Raw genomic sequence first — 20707 nt, 5'->3', positions numbered from 1 at the left:
GACGGGCAGAGAGAGTCTGCTCCGACTTGTCTTGTCTTGCCACAAAACGTGAATTTTTATTTTCACACTCTCTGACGATAGTATGTTATCTTGAGTGGATATATTATAATTTTGTATCAGAAAACATGAATATTATGTTCACACTCTATGATGACAGTATTTTATCTTAAATGGGTATGTTAGCATTCCGTAGCAGAAAACATTTTGGTTATCTTCAGTTCTTTACTTTTTTGTCTTTTAGAAGTGGAACGTAATTTTAATAGTTTTGTTTAATACATTAGACGTCACTGTGTAAAAATCTAAGGCATACAGCACGATGGTGTGATAATGTGGTCAGTTTTTCACTCTTTAAACTGGTTGTGACCACTTTACATCTTGAGTATGAGTTGCCGCAGTGGAGTAGATCCTTAGGGGTGAGTCGCTGCGTCAAAGGGAACAACTTGTCATCAGTAGTGACACATTGCTCCCTGTACCCCCTCCCTCCCCACCAAAAAGCTAACAAGTCACCTCTTAGCAGCTTGGAAGTTAGTGATCAAATCTGAGCCAGGGGTTACAGGAGCGTCTGCACATACCAATGGCAATACTTACTGTCTGCCTGGGAGGTTCTGGCTTGGACCTGCCTGGCCCCTGCAGTCTATATAAGACATGTAACAAACTGAAGTAGGGGTCCTCCTAAACCAGTCAGAGGCTACTAGTTTTCAACCCTGGTTGGGATGTTAAGACTGGGGTTATTAACGTTGGTGCTGACTTCCCTGGTGGCTGAGACGGTGGCTCGTTGTCTGCCTGCAATGTGGAATGTGGGAGACCTGGGTTTGATCCTTGGGTCTGGAAGATCCCTTGAAGAAGGAAATGGCAACCCACTCCAGTATTCTTGCCTGGAAAATCCCATGGACAGAGGAGCCCTGTAGGCTACAGTCCATGGGGCCCAAAGAGTTGGACAAGACTGAGCAACTTCACTTTCACTTTCCCTGCTTCCAATCAGATCCCCTTGTGCATATCAAAAGCACCAGGGTTTCTCAAGCCTTACCCCAGGCTGGAATCTCTGGGGCTGCACACAGGCCTCAGTAACTTTAAAGGTCCCCAGGTGACTCTGTGCCCTCAGGGCTGAGAACTTACTTTAGGAATCTCACCTAACTGCAGGTTCTGATTCAGTGAGATTCTGCCTCTCCTGCAAGCTCCCAGTAGATGGAGGTGCTGATGCTGCCTTGAGGCATAAGAACATGATCAAGAGTAAGCTGCATTCAGCAGTTCTCACCCATCGGAAAAGGCCTAAAGGCAAGGTGAATTTAACAAAACAACAAACTTCCTGCTGAATTCTTTGAGGGTCTTTAATGGTTTGATGAAGGTTTCCCTGGTGGCTCAGATGGTTAAAGAATCTGCCTGCAATGCAGGAGATCCCTAGTTGGGAAGATCCCCTGGAGGAGGGAATGGCTGCCCACTCCAGTGTTCCTGCCCAGAGAATTCCATGGAAAGAGGAGCCTGGAGGGCTACACAGTCCATGGGGTCTCAAAGAGTCAGATGAGACTGGGCAACTAACACTTTCACTTTCACTTTCATATTGGATTAAGGTCCACCCTAATGACCTCATTTTAACTTGTCACTTTAAAGACTTGATCTCTGAATGCAGTCACATTCTGAGGTTCTAGGGATTAGTTCTTCACCATAGGAGTGTGGGAAAGGGGAAATAATTCAGCTTCAAACCCCAACAATGTAGTGTTCTTTGGATCCTGACCTTTTAGGACACCTCATCTAAATTCGGGCTTCCCTGATAGTTCAGAATCCGCCTGCACATCCTCTGGAGAAGGGATAGGCTACCCACTCCAGTATTCTTGGGCTTTCCTTGTGGCTCAGCTGGTAAAGAATCCGCCTGCAATGTGGGAGACCTGGGTTCGATCCCTGGGTTGGGAAGATCCCCTGGAGAAGGGGAAGGCTACCCACTTTAGTATTCTGGTCTGGAGAATTCCATGGACTGTATAGTCCATGGGGTCACAAAGAGTTGACTTTCACTTTCATCTAAATTAATCATTGCACACACGAACTGAGATTGGGACAAGATGTCTGATTTACCTTGGAAGAAGCAGAATTACAAAGGTGAAATTACAGTGTGTTTCAGGCACTGGGAGTTTAAAGATCCCAGCCTCCTCCCAACAGGAAGGGACCACCATGTGGGGACCACTAGAAGGGTTAGAACTCTGCTTCTCACACTGGCTGCCTATTGAGGTCACCTGGAGTGCTTAAGAATTAATGTCAATGTTCAGGCCCCACCTCAAATCAATTCCATCACAATCTCTGGGGATGAGGCCTAGACATCTGTCTATTAAATGCTCCCCAGTGGAGTCTAGTGTGCAGCCTTTGCAAAATGGGTATTGAATGTGGAGGCATGAGTGATTATTGATTGTAAAGCAGAGTGTCATTCAACTTACCGTGCCAGGCACTGGGACTACGCTAGGGTCTGCTGGTGAAAAAGACGAACATGATCCTTGACCTCATGGGGCTTTTTAGTATGTGTAGTCCAAGATTGTACTGCTCACTGCATTGCAGGCCAACAAATGAGAGACGAGTTGTTGGGCCTGAAATGGTGACATTATTTGGAAAGCCAGCAGACCAAGAAGATGGTGGACTAGAGTCCCAAAGAAGCATCTTGCATCGCCTTCCCTTTTTGTATAAAAGAAGCTAGAATTTGGGGGAGGAACTGAAGAGCCTCTTGATGAAAGTGAAAGGGGAAAGTAAAAAAGCTGGCTTAAAATTCAACATTCGGAAAGCAAAGATCATGGCATCTGGTCCCATCACTTCATGGCAAACAGATGGGAAACAATGGAAAGAATGACAGAGAGGATTTTCTTGGCTCCAAAGTCCCTGCAGATGCTGACGGCAGCCATGAAATTAAAAGACGCTTGCTCCTTGGAAGAAAAGCTATGACCAACCTAGACAGCATATTACAAAGCAGAGACATTACTTTGCCGACAAAGGTCCATCTGACAAGCTATGGTTTTTCCCGTAGTCATGTATGGATGTGAGAGCTGGACCATAAAGAAAGCTGAGCACTGAAGAACTGATGCTTTTGAACTGTGGTGTTGGAGAAGACTCTTGAGAGTCCCTTGGACAGCAAGGAGATCAAACTAGTCAATCCTAAAGGAAATCAGTCCTGAATATTCATCGGAAGGACTGATGCTGAAGCTGAAACTCTAATACTTTGGCTACCTGATGTGTAGAACTGACTCATTTGAAAAGACCCTGATGGTGGGAAAGATTGAAGGTGGGAGGAGAAGGGGACGACAGAGGATGAGACGGTTGGATGGCATCACCCACAGGATGGACATGAGTTTGAGTAAACTCCGGAAGTTGGTGATGGACAGAGAGGCCTGGAGTGCTGTAGTCTATGGGGTTGCAAAGAGTCAGATACGACTGAACAACTGAACTGAACTATACCAAAAGGGGAGGGAGTGTGGTTTGTTGTTGCAAACTTCTTGGTATTGGAATCCTTTGCTCTTGCTGTAAAGCCCCAACAAGACACATGTTGTTCTCTTTTCTACAACTTTTTATCTCTATGAGTGGAAAGTTTTGTCTAAAGTCTGACGTTTAAACTTTTAAAGACCAGAGCCTTGACACTGAGCTATCCTGTATATCTCAGGCTCTAGACAACATTCTTAACTTGCAGCAAAAGCAATAGAATATAGAGTTTAAGGTAAAAGAAACAGATCCAGTGTGGGATCAGACTTGTTCTTCCCTACTACAAGTTCAGGGGTTCAATCCCTGGGTGGGGAAGATCCCCTGGAGTAGAAAATGGTAACCCACTCCAGTATTCTTGCCTGGGAAATCCCACCGACAGAGGAGCCTGGCAGGCTACAGGCCATGGGGTTACAAAAGAGTCGGACACGACTTAGTGACTAAATAACAAGTTACAAGTATAGTTATTTGAAAAATATTATATACCATGTGGAGAGGAGAGGCAGTGGTTCCAAGAAATAACATTTATTAGACAGTATGTGCTAGGTGCTATTCCAAATGTGATAGGTTTCATCACAGGTGCTAACACCCCCATTATTTTACGGATGAGAAAACCAAGGCTTAGAGAGACAAACTTGCCTTGGGTCATTGGAATAGTAAGAGGCGGAGCCCTGGAGTCCTGGGTGGGCTGGACCAGACTTCTGTAGGGAGGCAGGAGATAGTCCAGGTGCCCCCGTGGCTGGGGAGACATGGGCCAGCTCTTCCATTTGGCTCTGGAGAATGGCTGAGAGGCCCCAGGTGTATGGAAAAGCATTTCAATTAGTTTCTAACTTGGGGGATGGATTCTTAAAAATACTAGCAGGAGCCATTTAAATAAAAATAGGTACACAAAAGCAGCTTAGTCCCTTTAGGAAAAACCCTTTAAAATACATTTCCGGCCTTACTCTACTGTTTAGTGTATGTTTAATGGTTCAGAGGAGTTTTATTAGCTCCCAGCCTTTATTTTGATTACCATGGAAATGAGATTTCTCCCCCATGCCTTGGTCTAGTCCCTCAAATCGTTAATGCAATATCAGAGCTAATATGGTTTTTATAATTTGTATCACAATACTTAAGTGCAGAGCATATGGCAGCTAAAGATGAATGGGAGTAAGGCAGAACCTGGCTCAAAGCCTCCTGTTCAGTAGGACTGTTTATGATTCTGGCTCCTGAATAAATGGACCGTGGCTGGCCAGAGTGCCTTCTGATCTTGGTGGCTTTCCCTCCAGACCATCGGGGTACATCTTCCCCTCTGCAGTGGGAAGTGAAGGATGCTAGTAAGTTCTGCTAGTCTCTTCTGTCTTCTTTTTATCACAAAGCACTTTGATTTAGGGGTTTCTAAGGGCCTAAAGGATGGATCCAACCAGTCCATCCTAAAGGAGATCAGTCCTGAATATTCATTGGAAGGATTGTTGTTGAAGCTGAAACTCCAATACTTTGGCCACCTGCTGTGAAGAGCTGACTCATTGGAAAAGACCCTGATGCTGGGAAGGATTGAAGGCAGGAGGAGAAGGGGACGACAGAGGATGAGATGGTTAGATGGCATCACTGACTCAATGAACATGAGCTTGGGTAAACTCCAGGAGCTGGTGAGGGACAGGGAGGCCTGGTGTGCTGCGGTTCATAGGGTCGCAAAGAGTTGGACATGACTGAGCGACTGAACTGAACTGAAGGGCCTAAAGTGAAAGTAAAGGTTGCTCAGTCATGTCTGACTCTTTGCAACCCCATGAATTATACAGTCCATGGAATTCTCCAGGCCACAACACTGGATGGGTAGCCCTTCCCTTCTCCAGGGAATCTTCCCAACCGAGGGACTGAACCCAGGTCTCCCATATTGCAGGCAGATTCTTTACCAGCTGAGCCACAACGGAAGCCCAAGGGTACTGGAGTGGGTAGCCTATCCCTTCTCTAGCGGATCTTCCTGACCCAGGAATTGAACTGGGGTCTCCTGCATTGCAGGTGGGTTCTTTACCAACTGAGCTCTCAGGGAAGCCCACTAAGGGCCTAACTATGTACTTATTCGGAGAAGGCAATGGCAGCCCACTTCAGTACTCTTGCCTGGAAAATCCCATGGATGGAGGAGCCTGGAAGGCTGCAGTCCATGGGGTTGCTAAGTCAGACATGACTGAGCGACTTCACTTTCACTTTCATGCATTGGAGAAGGAAATGGCAACCCACTCCAGCGTTCTTGCCTGGAGGATCCCAGGGACGGGGGAGCCTGGTGGACTGCGGTCTATGGGGTCACACAGAGTCGGACACGACTGAAGTGACTTAGCAATAGCAATAGCAATGTACTTATTAATGATCTGGAACTAATGACTTCTGGGAGTAGTTTATAAATAGTCATGAAAAGAGCACACACAGCCATAGGAGCTCACCTGGTGATCTAGGAGCTCAAACCCGGATGGAAGTGTGCTTCTGCTCTGGAGATTCTAGAATCACGGAGGGAACTTTGCACACCGATCTGTGCTGCAGCACAGAGCCGGGCGATGCGGAGTGGCAGCGACTTGCTGTCGCGCACACAGCAGTCGTGGCTGACCTGGGGCTGAACCTGGTAACGGCTTCCTGGTTCCTGTAACCAGGGGACGGAGGCACAGGTGGGAGCTGTGTTGCCAGAGCTTCCGTTTACCTGCCTGTCCTTCATGAAATGAAGGGGTCAAATGCAGCCAATCTTTCTTACAGAGTGGTCCTGCCTGAGTTGGTGGCTGGAGGTGGGGCCTGGGACTACCCCAGGTGACCTGAACCTTCAACCATTGAGCACTGGGTTCCAGTGCTCCCTCAGACCACCTTGTAGAGCTGAGGTCTGTGCCCTCGAGGCAGATTTCAAACAGGGACAGTCTGACAGCCACCACACTTTGTGCATTCCCAGTAGTCATGTAAGGATGTGAGAGTTGGGCCAGAAAGAAGGCTGAGCACCAAAGAATGGATGCTTTTGAACTCTGGTGTTGAAGAAGACTCTTGAAACTTCCTTGGATAGCAAGGAGATCAATCAGTCCTAAAGGAAATGAACCCTGAATACTCATTGGAAAGACTGATGAAGCTCCAATACTTCGGCCACCTGATGCGAAGATCTGGCTCATGAGAAAGGCCCTGATGCTGGGAAAGACTGATGGCACAATGAGAAGAGGGTGGCAGAAGATGAGATAGTTAGAATGGCATCACTGGCTGAATGGACATGAATCTGAGCAAACTCTGGGAGATAGTGAAAGACAGGGAAGCCTGCAGTCCATGGGGCCTCAAAGAGTCAGATACGACTTAGTGGCTGAACAACAACAACAGTCGCTTCAGTTCAGTTCAGTTCAGTCGCTCAGTTGTGTCCGACTCTTTGTGACCCCATGGACTGCAGCACGCCAGGCTTCCCTGTCCATCACCAACTCCTGCAGTTTACTCAAACTCATGCCCATTGAGTCGGTGCTGCCATCCAACCATCTCATCCTCTGTCTTCCCTTTCTCCTCCCGCCTTCAATCTTCCTCAGCATCAGGATCTTTTCAAATGAGTGGTGGCCAAAGTATTGGAGTTTCAGCTTCAGCTATCCAGTGGGGTCTCAAAGAGTCAGATATGACTTAGTAACTGAACAACAACAACAACAATAGTCACTTAGTTTCCCCCCAAGTCAGTTCCTGGGGCGCAGAGAGGGGACTTCGGGCTCTGGGTGGAGGAAAGGGCTTTGGAGAGGTGTCCCCTCACCTCCAAGATCCAGCGTTCCGGAGTCATCTCATCCTAAGGAGGAGTCGGGTTTGGCGGGATCCGCTCCTGGGCACAGGGCGCCTGGGGACGGCAGGGGGCGCTGTCCGCAAGGCTTTGGTTCCAGGGTCCGCTCTCCGAGCCCGCAGCCGCGCGTGCGCAGTAGCCGGGTGGGGATGGGGGCGTTCCGCAGGCTCCGGAGCCCGGCTTTCGCCTGGAGAGGCGGGTGGTCAACGGACCTCGCGCTGCAGAGCCGGGACCGGACGGGCGGTGCAGAAGGCCCGGGGGGCCGCGGCCAGGCCCGGAGCCTCTCAACCGCGCGCCGAAGGCAGTGAACTTCGGTAAAAGTTGTTTCATTTTTATTAACTGTGCTCCTTGTGGGAAAATTGTAAGCGTAGACACAAATCTCCCACGGTCACTCCCTGCAGAGAGGGGCGCTGCTGCGTGGGGGGCCCGGTTCAGACCTCTCTCGCCTACCCGGGGGTCTCTGTGAATCGCTTGCACCCTTCTGGAGCCGCTGATTTCAGTTCAGTGCAGGCAGAATCAACCCCGGTGCCCGGGATGGGGAGCTCTGAAGAGCATCGTGGCCAGCAGGACCAATGAGGGGCGCTTGTGCGTCCCCGACAGGGAGCGCTGCGACCCCATGGGAAGGGCCTCCCAGACCGTCCTGAAAGCTCCTTGGACGGCTGCGGTTGGAGGGACTTGCAGCCTGAGGTCCTGCAAGGACAGGGGCGTTGGGCTGGAGTCGGGGGAGTGCAGGTAGGGGGAGAAGGGGGAGGGAAGGCGGGTCCTTTGGCTTTGCTGGGCCTCACTGTTCAATGGGGTTACTAATAGTTGCCTTGGTGGTGGTGGGGGGGTGGTGGTGGCGGCTAGGTGTGCAATGAGTGAGGATAACTCTGGCACCTGGTTGCTGAGATCACGACAGTCCTGCCCACCAGTGAGATCGGGCAGCCCTGGATGTGCGAGTACCAAGGGGCAAGGTCAGTGCCTGGGCCCAGAACCGGGCCTCAACTGTGGTCTTCCTGGGGGGTGGTGGTGAGGGGATCAGGGAGGGACGATTTTCCTCCCTACTGCTGGCCGTGGCCAAGCGCTGCCCATTGCCCACCCCCTTGGCTTCTGAGTCCTTAAGCGCTAGTCACCAGCTCTATAACTTCAGTTCAGCGTGGAAATCTCTGCAAGTTGTAGTTTCCTTGTTTAGAAACTGGAAGCTGGCTGCTGGTGAGGGCAGTGTTAGGTCCTTGGTTCTGCCCCACCCCCACCCCCCACCCCCTGCCACCCACCTCGACCTTCTCTGGGAATTTGCAAACTCTGAAGGGTGCTGGGATAACCTGAGACTTGATAAGTGTCCAGGCACCCACCCTGGGCTCTCCTCCGACAGGTATGTGCTGTAGGTCTGGCTGGCACAAGGTTCCTTGGACCTTCCTGGGAACACGTGTCCTGGGGTTTGGTTGTGGACCCCACTGGCCCCTGGCACTGGGAAGGGGAGTGCCAAGGTAGTGGGGTGTGGGGCGGGATCTATCCCAGACTCGTTAACCTGGGAGGCTATGCAGAGAGGGAGGGATTTTAGTAGTTTTGTTTGGGCAGGACCCTGAGCTGATGTTTCCCTTAGAAGGTGTCATTGCTCCTAGATGTAAGGATACCGCTGGACTTGGATAGCCTGGGGGGGTCAGGTCCTAACCTGAGTTCACTTGCCCGAGGTCTGGGTTCTGACCTGGGTTCACTTGCCTGGTGCCTGCCTCTCCCCACAGGTCTTAACTTTGATGAGTGAATAGTTTTAACAATCGCATCTTTCCTTCCCAGTTGAGGGCCAGTTCATACTTGAGTTCCTTCATCCCTATAGCAGCCCTGCAATACTGGAAGTACTCAGACCCACTCCTGGGAGATAGCTCATAGACTCCTCAGGTGGGAAGTGAGGCTTTACCCCATGGAGCCTGGTGCCCAGACAGGCCCGTCCATGCTGGGGGAGCTGAAACTCCAGACCCTATTCACGACAACAGTGACCCTGAGGACTCCAGCCGAGCATCTGGGGCTGTCTGGGTGGGCCTGGGTTCAGCCTGTTCTAGAGGCCGGGGGTCAGGAGTGGCAGTGTCCACCTCTGGCTCCCATGCCCCTCCCTGTCCCTCACTGGGGCCTGGCCCTCTGCGGAGGCTCTGCCTGTTTGCCTTTTAGTATAACCAGGGCTTTCTCCTGCGGTCTGGAGGAAGGTCCACCTCAAGGAGGGGGGCTCTGCATCTTTGGGGGGAGGGCAGATGGGATGTGGGGAGCACTGGGGCGACAGGAGCTGTGCCTGGCCCCACTGGCCAGAACTCGGTCTCCCAGGCCTGAGCTGTTTGTGCTTCTCACCTCCAGAGCGCATCTGGGTCATCACGCCCCCCACAAGCAGCCAGTCCAGGGCCCGTCTGCGACGCCAGACCCTGCCCGTGGCCAGCCACTTTTCCAGAGGAAAGCACGGCCCCACAGGAGGCCCCACCCGCCCCGTCACAGCTTTGAAGGTGGGAGCCAGGAGGCCAACTCGAAATGGCATGGAGGGTAAACAGCTGAGGACCCAGTTTGGCCTGGTCAGGAGGCTGGCCGGCTACAAAGGGACACTGTGAGGGATGCCCGGCTGCAGAAGGGACCCATTCAGTTCCCCCTGAACGGGACTTGCCTGCTAATTAGGTGGGGAGGACCCTAGCAGTGGGTGGGCTGCAGGAAAAGGGTGGGATGGGTAAGCGGGGGGTGACTGACCCTGCTAGGGGAGAGCTGCTGTTTCCGAATAGCTAGAGCTGAAAGTCCAAGCCTGGTCCTGCGCACCCGCCGCCCCAGAACCGTGCGAGGTGCTGTTAAAAATGGGGATGTGCCAGCCCTGTCCCAGACCTCCCTCCTGCATTGGGTGGGGGGGTTGCACCCATCATACCTCTGCTGGTGTTTGTCAGGGAGCAGGCCTTTGGCACGCTGCTGCTGTCTGGGAGGTGGCGCCCCCTACGGCTCTGGGGCGGCTGGTGGGGCTCAGGGCAGGAGAAATCCCACACTTGTTCCTCTACTCAGCGGGCTCTGCAAATATTTCCGTGTTCTCCATATGCTCTGCTGGGAGAGAGGGTGGGAAGCTCTAGTTCTGTCATTTTGTCTCATAGTAGGATGGTGCCGTATTATCCCCACTTCACAGGTGAGAAAACTGAGGCTCCACCAGGCTGATGACTTCCTCAAGGTCACAGCATGTGGGGGCCTGGCTGTGCCCTGTGGTTCTGGCTTCTGGGGGTGGATGGAGGCTGGGAAAGTGATGTTAATTTCAGTGTGCAGGCGGGTTGGAGCCACAGCCCCCATAACCTCTTAATACACTCCATGTGGCCTCACTGCACATGGAACGCATGTCAGGGCCGCCCAGGGCTCTGGGTTGGGGAGGTGAGGAAGACTCTCCTGTAAGTGCTGGTGGACAGCATGAAGACAGGCCTGGGGGGAGGCCCGGGCTTCTGGGGAAAAAGGCCCTCTTCTCTTCCAGGATGCCCACCCACACACACAGCCCACTTCTGTGGTCCATGTGGCAGTGGTGGCACTGAGATTCGTCTCTAGACCCTTCCGGGTGTGTTTGCTGTTCCTGGGACGGCACCGACCTGTTTGCTTAAGGTGGTTTCAGTGACTCTTGGTGGGCATCTGGTGGCTCAGTCGGGGTCACTTTGTGCCCCCTGTCTGTGCTGAGGGCACTCGTTCAGGACTTGTTAGGAGTGGGGTTAATGGATCCCAAAGGTGAGACTACTCAGGGTGTGAGCAGGGGCCTTAACAGAACATTGTAGTCCCACTAGAGGTAGTGAGTCGATCAGACAGGCCCGAGGCGTCCTGAGCAAGGGGGTCCTGGGTGACCCCCTGCCCCACTCTTGGGTCCATGGTATGGTGGTTCAGAGGCCAGGCAGTTTTGGACAGACAGTGGCTGGGGCTCCTGGCTCAGGTGGTCAGGAGAGCACTTGGTCTTTGGTGCTCCCTGACTGCATAGGTACACCCTAAACCCCTGCCTTCCCCCCACCCCGCCCTGCCGGCTCTGTTGCTGATGAGGGTCACTGGGGAGGGAGGCCTGGGGACGCCCCTGCCACAGGCTTCTCATGCTCCTGGGCAGACCCCCGCACAGAGGCCAGGGGCTCAGTGAAGTCCCGTGTGAATTACTCCTTGATCAAGTGGAGCGGAGTGAAAGCGGAGCTGCCGTTCCATTGTTCTCTCCAGGCGCAAAAGAATGTGCTCAGACAGGTAAAAATAACGGGGGAGGTTTGCTTAGCGAGCAGACTGTTCCCAGAGCAATGTGCAACTGGATTGAAAAGCGAGCTGCTGTTTCTTAGGCTGTCCCTTGAAGTCTGAAAGGTTTTTCATTCCAGAGTGTCTGGGGAAGCTGACTTCTGTGTCTGTTCCGCCCACCCACTTCCCAGTTTCGAATGAAGGATCACTGGGAGGATAGAATTGAAGAGAGAATCTGGAAGTAAATGTGACCTCCTTAACTCTAAAGATCTTACTCTTGAAATTACAGACTCTGGATTTCAGTGCTAGAAGACCCTAAGGGGCGCCAGGCGGCTGACACTTGCTCTGGGACACGCAACGGGCTAGTAGCAGGAGCTGAACCTGAACCCAGGTCTTTGGGCTTCCAGCTTCTGGGGTTGGGAATCAGAGCAGAGTGTCCTGGTTTGTGTGGCTTCCTTTTACACCCAGACGCTCATGTACTACCTGACATCTTCCACTCGACATGATGAAACAGGAAAGAAATTGAATTTGTTTTCTATTGCCATGTGACAGATTACCGGATTTGTTAACAAATTTGGCAGATTAAAACACATGCATTGATTATCTGACAATTTCTGTGGGTCTGGAGGCTGGGAAGGCTTAGCTGGGTCCTGTGCTCAGGGTTGAGCAGAATTGCAGTGCTCGGGAAGACTCTCGGGAGTCCGCTGGGACAGTGACTGCATGAATGTTGAGGGTGGGCACGGGGCTGGACGCCGGGGTCTGTGACACCAGGCACAGTAGCTCGAGGCCTTGTGGCCAAGCTCATGGTCAATATAGCAAAGGTGCAACGGGAGTGACCCACAGCTGACTAATACAGGGCCTCTCTGCTGTGGCCTGGGTCCATTCACAGCTGAGTCTTTGGTGGGGACAGTGGGAGGGCCCAGTGTTACTATTTCTGGTCTGATTAACCCTGGTGAGTGAGGTGCTGGGGAAGGCCTTGAGCCTCCTAAGTTTGAATGTTGAGAGGCAATGTTTTACTCCCAAGTGGGGAGTACAATCTAGCCCAGAGACCAGGTGCTGGGGGGTGAAGTTCAAAAGAGGAAAAAATAAGGTAGGTTTTTCAAAGCTCAAAGACCTTGAGCTCGGTCTGTCCTTTATCAGGATCGCAGGGTCTCAGGGTGTTGGCTGACGATACCACGGGCTGGCTTGAGGGGGCTTGCTGCAAGTTCCAGGTGTTGGCTGGGATCAGCCATGTGTGGGACGTGCCTGAGTCAACGCTGTGGCACTCAGCCAGGTGAGTCCTGGGCTGGGCACACCAGGTGGCCAGGTCGGGGTGTGTCATGAGCCTCAGCTAGGTTTAATTTTATGTTGAAAAATTATCAAATAAGATGGTTCTCAAATTTGAGTGTCGTGGAGCAAAGCTATGCTTATTACATAAATAAAAGGATATTCTAGCAGGCAGCTGCTTTATAAGGTCTGCATGTAGTCAGAGGGGCACAGGGTTTTTTTGAAAAAAATCATTTATTTTTAATTGAAGCAATTTAATTGCTTTGCAATCAACATGAATCAGCCATAGGTATACATCTGTCCCCTCCCTCTTGAACCTCCCTCCCACCCCATGCTGCCCCTCTAAGGTGGTCACAGAGCCCCAGTTTGCATTCCCTGAGTCATACAGCAAATTCCCACTGGTTATCTATTTTGCATATGGTAGTATGTATGTTTCCATGGCACACTCTCCATTCATCTCATTCCCTCCCGCCCTCCCCTGAGGTTCACAGTCTGTTCTCTGTGTCTGGGTCTCCATTGCTGCCTTGCAAATAGATCCATCAGTACCGTCTTTCTAGATTCCATGTATATGTGTTGATGTACAATATTTGTTTTTCTCTTCCTGACTCACTTCACTCTGTATAATAGGCTCTCGTTTCATCCACCTCATTAGCACTGACTCAAACGTGTTCCTTTATATGGCCCAGTAATATTCCATTGTGTGTATGTACCACTTCTTCTTTGTCCATTCATCTGTCAGTGGGCATCTAGGCTGCTTCCATGTCCTAGCTATTGTAAATAGAGCTGCAGTAAACAGGGGGGGACATGTGTCTTTTTCAGTTATGGTTTTCTCAGGGTATAGGGCACAGGGTTTTATTACATCTGTTTTATAGATGAGGAAGCTGAGATTCTGAAAAGAGTTTCTGTGAAGGGCCCAGCAGTAACTTCAGAAGGTTCCAGTGGCAGAGGTGGGGCAGTGTCCCCTGGCCTCTCTGGGAACTCAGTGGTCCTCTGTCTTCGGAGCCCCCTGGAGAAACGTGAGTGAAGCCTTCACAACACCTCTGCCCAGTCTGGGTGGGTCCAACGCCTGCATCTTTATAACGGTCTTCCAGATGCCTCTGGGTTGGGCTGAGATCCGTTGGAACATCATTTCGATTATCAGACCCAGAAGTTTGGGTCAGTGATGAGATGCAGACAAGCATCGTCCACTCCCTGAGTAATGGATGATTTCATCCACGGCGGCTGCTGACACACTCGTTTTCCTGGGACTGAATGAGACCGTGCGGCTGTGATTATGTGTTCTGTGACTGACCCACTGCCAACACTGGAAGTTTAGAATCCACAATTCAGCCAACTTTATTGAGTACCTACTGTGGTTGGTGGCTCAGAGGTTAAAGCGTCTGCCTACAATGCGGGAGACCTGGGTTTGACTCCTGGGTCAGGAAGATCCCCTGGAGAAGGAAACGGCAACCCACTCCAGTATTCTTGCCTGGAGAATCCCATGGACGGAGGAGCCTGGTAGGCTACAGTCCACGGGGTTGCAAAGAGTCGGACACGACTGAGCGACTTCACCATCACTGTGAGAGAGGCAGGGAATGCTGAGCCAGGCACCACAGAAAGCAAGCCTCGAGGCCAGGATGCTCCCTTTGGCTCTGCACCATCTGTCTGTTCTGCTTAGAGGTGCCCGGCACGAGTAGAAAGCGGATTAGGCTTCTGGTCTTTTGCAGCACACAGAGAGCGGCGGGCTTGGGGGTTGCTGGGAGGGTGGGGCGTGTGCCGCTGCCGATACTTCTGGCCTCAGTGGGGCTGGTCTTCTCCACGCTTGGGTGCCTGTCCGCTCTGACACCGCTGTGTGACCCGCAGTGTCTTTAGGTCTCTCCATTCTGCATCCATCACAGCCCTCATCCCATGCATGCAAGTACATCCATTAAACAGTCTCCTCAATAGGAAAAGCTTCGATTTCCCCAGGGGCTCTGACGAGTGGCATTACTGGTGTCGATGCCTTTCCCATAGAGCTGGCGGAAGCAGCTCCTGTCTTCCAGCACGAGAGGTGTCTCTTGTTTCTAATGATTTACTGTGCTCACAACATTGATGTTCACAAGCAAATGCATATTTATCCAGGTTCGGAAATCTGCTCCCCCACAGTATGCACACGTGTGAAGGAAAAAACAGAAGAATCAGAGTCTGGCAGGATTTCAGAGGAAGGAGAGAGGCTGGATTCCTTGATTTCCTCTGCACACCTGCCACCTCCCCAGCTGGGCACCTTGAATCAATTTACAGATGACTGCCGAGAAAAGCTTGAGTTGGATTAATTTCAGACATTGATCAGCAATTTCTTTTTCAACCAGAGTTTGTAGGGTGCTTACAGTGCCAGGCACAGTGCCAGGGGTCAGAGGGCAAGAGCTGAGAGGAGACAGATGGCCTCTCAAGGTCAGGGGAAGGGAGAGGCCAAAACAATAAAATTTGTGAAAGTCAGGATGGAAGAGGAGCTAGCTGGAGTATCAGGGAAGGGGCCATGGAGGAGCTGTGATGTCAGGAGAGGAGCACCAAGGATCTAGGGCATCAGGGAGGAGACTAGAGCAGCTGGGGCACGAGGCGGGTGCGTGGGGAAGGTGGCATTTAAATGGGGTCTTGGAGGAACTTCCCCGGTGGTCCAGGGGCCAAGACTCTGCACTTCCAGTGCAGGAGGGGCTGGGTTTGATCCCTGGTTGGGGAATCAGATCCCATATCCTGCAATGAAGATTGAAGATCCTGCGTGCTGCTACTAACACCCGATGCAGCCAAATAAATAAATAAGATATTAAAAAGATAAATGGGACCCTGTAGTCTGTGCAGGAGTGTGCGTGGCCCAGAGGCTTGGTGGCTGGATGTGGGTGCTGCTTCCTGGCCACAGAGCTGGAAGAGCTGATTGGAGGGCACATGGGCTGACAGCGGCCCAGGTCACCCATCTAAGGGGCAAAACGGCATCCCAGAAAATAAACCTGACTGGCAAACGTACACTTGGGTTTGGGAGTTGGAGAGAAGTGAGCAGCTTCTTCTTGCCTCCAAGGCAGAGCCTGGGGGTGCAAAGTCACATGCAATGTCATTTTTATTTTGCACACTGGGTAGGAAGTGTTCGTTCCTTCCCTGCACTCAACAAATAAATGTGAACACATATGCCAAGAATATCAGGACTTCCCTGGTGACTGAGTGGTAAAGAGTCTGCCTAACAGTGCAGGGGACAAGGGTTCAATCCTTGGTCCGGAAAGATCCCACGTGCCCCAGGGCAGCTGAGCCTGAGAGCCCCAACTACCGAGCCCACATGTTACAATGACTGCAGCCCACATGCCCTGGAGCTCCATACCCTCTAACAAGAAAAGCCACCTCATTGAGAAGCCCCTGCAACGCAACTAGAGAGTAACTCTTGCCACAACTAGAGAAACCCCGTGCCCAGCAATGAAGACCCAGAGCAGCCAAAAATTAAATGAAATAATTTTTAAAAAGAGTATCAATCAGAAGGTACTAAAAATCATCAGCCTTCATGGGTACCTTCTGCTCCTCTGGCCCTTAGAGTTGAGCACCTTCTCTGAGCTACAGGAAAACCAAGTCTGGCCTCTGACCAACAGGTGCCCAGCCGCATGTGGCTTTGCATCCATGCGGTGAGGTGGTCCACCACTGCTCTCCCAGGTGGTGATTTGGAGTTAGACTGACCAGGAGAGAAGCTGGAGCAAACCTGTGATGCTCTTGGCTGGTATCTGTCTCCTTGGGCAAGCCCATCGCAATCTGCAAGGCTTTCTCTTCAGTATTCATTCCTTTGAAACAGTCTTTCTGTTGGGCTAGGACTCCTGCCATCCTTGAAAGAGCCAAGAGTTGATCACACACACCTGGATGTTTTTTAAAAACTATTTTTAGCTGCACTGGGCCTTCATTGCTGCTCGGCTCTCCTCCAGCTGCAGTGAGCTGGGAGCTACCCTTCATGCTGTGTGTGGGCTTCTCACTGTTGGGGGGGGGGCGGGCAGGATTCAGTAGCTGCGGCTCGTGGGCTCTTGAGCACAGGCTCAATAGTTGGGGCACACAGGCTTGGCTGCTCCGTGGCATGTGGAATCTTCCCAGACCAGGGCTCAAACCCATGGCCCCCGCACGTGGGGGACATTCTTATCCACTATGCCACCAGGAAAGTCCACCTGGGGTGTTTTGATATTTACAGGGGGTGAGGAGAGAGGGACTCAGCCCATCTCGCCTGCATGAGGATTCTTGTCCACCAGCTCCCTGCCCTGTGACTTCTGCTGACAATGGCAAACCGTCAAGGACAGCAGGGATAGATGACCGAACCTGCTTAGTTTCATGCCCCAGGCATGCCCTCGGTGTCTGAACAGCTGAGAAGTGGCCTTTCTTGGCCACAGAACGTTTCCACTTCTCCAGTGCCAGGCGGGCAGCTTGCATGTGGCTCAGCTCTGCCCTGAGGTCTCCTGGCTGTTATGCCTGTTACCTAAGTGCATCTGCTGTGTGGGCAAAGGAGGGAAAACCTGACTACAGTAGATTTGTTCTGTGCTCATTGAAATTCAATATAGGGGAAAAAAAAGACCCAGGAGGGCTGAAGAATCATCCATAATGCCATCTCTCGGAGGGAACTCCTAGTGATGCGTCAGCATCTTTCCTTAGAGTTTCTGTCTCTACCCTCACATAACTATTCCTTCCCGAATTGTAACATTGTAGGTAGCACAGCCTCTGGAAGGTTTACCTGAAGAGTCCCCTCTGCAGTCTCCCTTAGACATGCAGATATAGAGCAGGCTGGCACCCAGCTGGGCATGAACCTTGAGCCTCCTACAGAGGAGGCATGTAGGGAGCCAGGGACCTCCGGGAGGAGGCTGGGCTCCAAGTCCCCAATCCCAGATGCCCACGATTAGAAGTTAGGGAGAACTGTGGGGCCCCAGTGTGGCCTCAGTCTGGTTTTAGGCTTGGAGTAGGTTCATTATGGACTTCCCTGGTGACTCAGATGGTAAAGAATCTGCCTGCAATGCCAGAGACCCAGGTTCAGTCCTTGGGTTGGGAAGATTTCCTGGAGAAGGGAAGGTCTACCCACTCCAGTATTCTGGCCTGGAGAATTCCATAGACAGAGGATACAGGCCAGGGGGTTGCAAAGAGTTGGACATGACTGAGCGACTAACGCTTTCACTTCCAGTTTCATTATGTCTACGGAAACTCTATCTTGAGGAAAGGGGCATCTAGACTGGGCTCCATGCTGGGGCAGTGTCCCTGGGCCCTCTCTGGTCACTCTTGTCCACCAGAATAGTGCTGCGGTCTTCCAGGTGACCTGAGGTCTCCAAGGGTATGGAATTCCCTTCCCTACGTAGGTCTGGGTTAGTGTGGGCCGGTCAGTAGACGCTAGGCATGAGATAATGAAGGCAGAAGTGAAGAAGCAGCTGTATTCCCGTCCCCTGGGAGACTGGAGCACAAGGCGCCTGGCAGCTCGCAGACGTCACCGCTCACCTCTGGGCTCACCTAGCCCATGACTCCTTCATTCAGCCTCTGCAACTCCCGGGCCCGGGGGGTGTTTAGCTGTGTGATGAAGGGCATCAGAGTGCAGGCCACCCCCATCACCTAAGCTCGTTCTAGCCCATCCTGTAGGTCTGCTCATCCTGTTTTCCCTGACCTTCTCCGCCTCACATCCACTTTCCCTTCTCCATGGCTGACTTCAGGCTGTGGCACCAGATGTAGAATCAACAGCTCCCAGAGACAGTTTACTCAGGTCCCGCAAGTGGGCAATGCCAAATCCTATAATAGGTGTATAATACCTATGTGTACGATATGTATTTATATAAAAACCATGTGATTTTATGATAAATCTTACATTCATGTTTATTATATAATTCTTGTGCCCATTTTAAAGACACAGAAGTAGAGGCCTGGGACTCCACCAGGCCACCATCATGCCTGTGCAATGGCCACTCAGCACTGGGTATAAGGGGCCCACAAACCACTGACAAGGATGCTCTCCTCCTCCTTCCAGGAGTCTCTGGTATCTGCAGGGAAGAAGCAGGAGAGGTAGGGTGCCCCTCACTGCCATCTTCTTACCCGCTCTCCTTTCTCCATTTCCTCAAAACTGTCAGTTCCCTGAGCCAGAGCTGGACCTTGGGCCAATTGCTATGAACACTCAGCAGATTAAGGAGACGGGTGAAGGGGCGCCTTGGAGGAAGAACCGGGAGAAAAGAACTCAGATAGGAAAGGACATCAGGAGGAGAGGTCCTAGAGACTAAAGGGCCCCTCGTGTGGTCTTTGCTCCAAAAGAGGGCGCAGCATTGGTACACTACTTGTTGCTGACCGCTGGGCCCTCTGCAAGCACAAACAGCTCGGCCCAGGAGAGCCTGAGCTGTCTCAGAGAGGGGCGGAGCCGCAGGCATCCCAGAGAGAGGGGGCGGAGCCACGGGCATCCCAGAGAGAGAGGGCGGAGCCGCAGGCATCCCAGAGAGAGAGGGCGGAGCCGCAGGCCTCCCAGAGAGAGAGGGCGGAGCCGCAGGCATCCCAGAGAGAGGGGGCGGAGCCGCAGGCCTCCCAGAGAGAGAGGGCAGAGCCGCAGGCCTCCCAGAGAGAGAGGGCGGAGCCGCGGGCATCCCAGAGAGAGAGGGCGGAGCCGCGGGCATCCCAGAGAGAGGGGGCGGAGCCGCGGGCATCCCAGAGAGAGGGGGCGGAGCCGCGGGCATCCCAGAGAGAGAGGGCGGAGCCACGGGCATCCCAGAGAGAAGGGGCGGAGAGCCACGGGCATCCCAGAGAGAGAGGGCGGAGCCGCGGGCATCCCAGAGAGAGGGGGCGGAGCCGCGGGCATCCCAGAAGGAGGGGGCGGAGCCGCGGGCATCCCAGAGGGAGGGGGCGGAGCCGCGGGCATCCCAGAGGGAGGGGGCGGAGCCGCGGGCATCCCAGAGGGAGGGGGCGGAGCCGCGGGCATGCCAGAGAGAAGGGGGACGAAGTTAAAGGCTCCTACTCCAGTCAGTATTCTTGCCTGGAGAATCCCATGGACGGAGGAGCTTGGTGGGCTACAATCCATGGGTCGCAAAGAGTCGGACACAATTGAGCGACTTCATTTTCAGGGTGGGTCTCTAGGGGGTTCGTGATTGAGAGAAAACACAGGTGTCACCTCTGTAAAGAATCCCTTCAGGGGTTTAGGGGACTGGGAAAGACACTGGCTTCCCACCTCTCAAAAGTGGGTGGGAGCTGGAGCATGTGGAATAATAAAAAAAAGTTCCCTTATACCCAGGTTCACAGGTCTGTAACATCACACGAGATAACGGGTAGAGGGAGAAAGGCTTGGGTCTCACTTTCTGCTAGCTGTTAGCTCATGTGAGCTTGGAAACGGGCACTGTGGCGTCTGTCTTGTTGTAAGAAGTAGCCTCTCAGTTTCCCATTCAGGAGGAAGGGACTGAGCTGTTTCAGGAAGGTGGGCACTAGGGAGGACGAGGAAATCGTTTTGTTGACGTTAACACTAGGAGATGCAGGGTGTTTGCCCCAAATTAAGAAACTCAGGGTGTCACTTGGGGTCAGTCTTCTCCATGTTCCAGGTTAGAGGCAGGGAGGAGCCAGGAATGGGTGCTGGCAGTTCCTGGTCTCGCCAGTAGTGGGTGACAGGGCAGGAGCAAAGGCCATCTGCCTCGGATCTATCCAGAGCTCTCCCCACTTAGAACTGCTGCTGCTGCTGCTGCTAAGTTGCTTCAGTCGTGTCTGACTCTGTGCGACCCCAGAGACAGCAGCCCACCAGGCTCCTCCGTCCATGGGATTTTCCAGGCAGGAGTACTGGAGTGGGGTGCCATCACCTTCTCTGCCACTCAGAACTGCCTGCCTTCAACTGGCCCAGGAAATGGGCTGCCCCCCAAGAGAATACAGGTCTTCAGGCTGCTAAGTCCCACTCTTCTCCACAGCATCTGACTTTTCAGACCCCCTTCCTCCAATGCTGAAGCTGAAACTCCAGGATTTTGGTTATCTGATGTGAACAACTGACTCATTGGAGAAGTCCCTGATGCTGGAAAAGATTGAGGGCAGAAGGAGAAGAGGGCGTCAGAGGATGAGATGGCTGGATGGTATCACCGATGCAATGGACATGAACTTGGGCAAACTTTGGGA

General features: G+C 52.4%; 1 long non-coding RNA gene across 1 annotated transcript; it reads left to right on the top strand.

The window, feature by feature from the left end:
- The first annotated feature begins 12511 nt into the window (after positions 1-12511).
- On the top strand, positions 12512-15429 carry LOC138427487 (uncharacterized). The gene is made up of 2 exons (XR_011252026.1): positions 12512-12644; positions 13510-15429. It is a non-coding gene; the product is annotated as an uncharacterized lncRNA (long non-coding RNA).
- The last annotated feature ends 5278 nt before the right edge of the window (positions 15430-20707 follow it).

Source organism: Ovis canadensis, chromosome 22 (assembly GCF_042477335.2).
Source record: "Ovis canadensis isolate MfBH-ARS-UI-01 breed Bighorn chromosome 22, ARS-UI_OviCan_v2, whole genome shotgun sequence".
Taxonomy (NCBI): Eukaryota; Metazoa; Chordata; class Mammalia; order Artiodactyla; family Bovidae; genus Ovis; species Ovis canadensis.
Note: the sequence above shows the minus strand (reverse complement) of the source record. Positions and strands in the feature narration are given on the sequence as shown.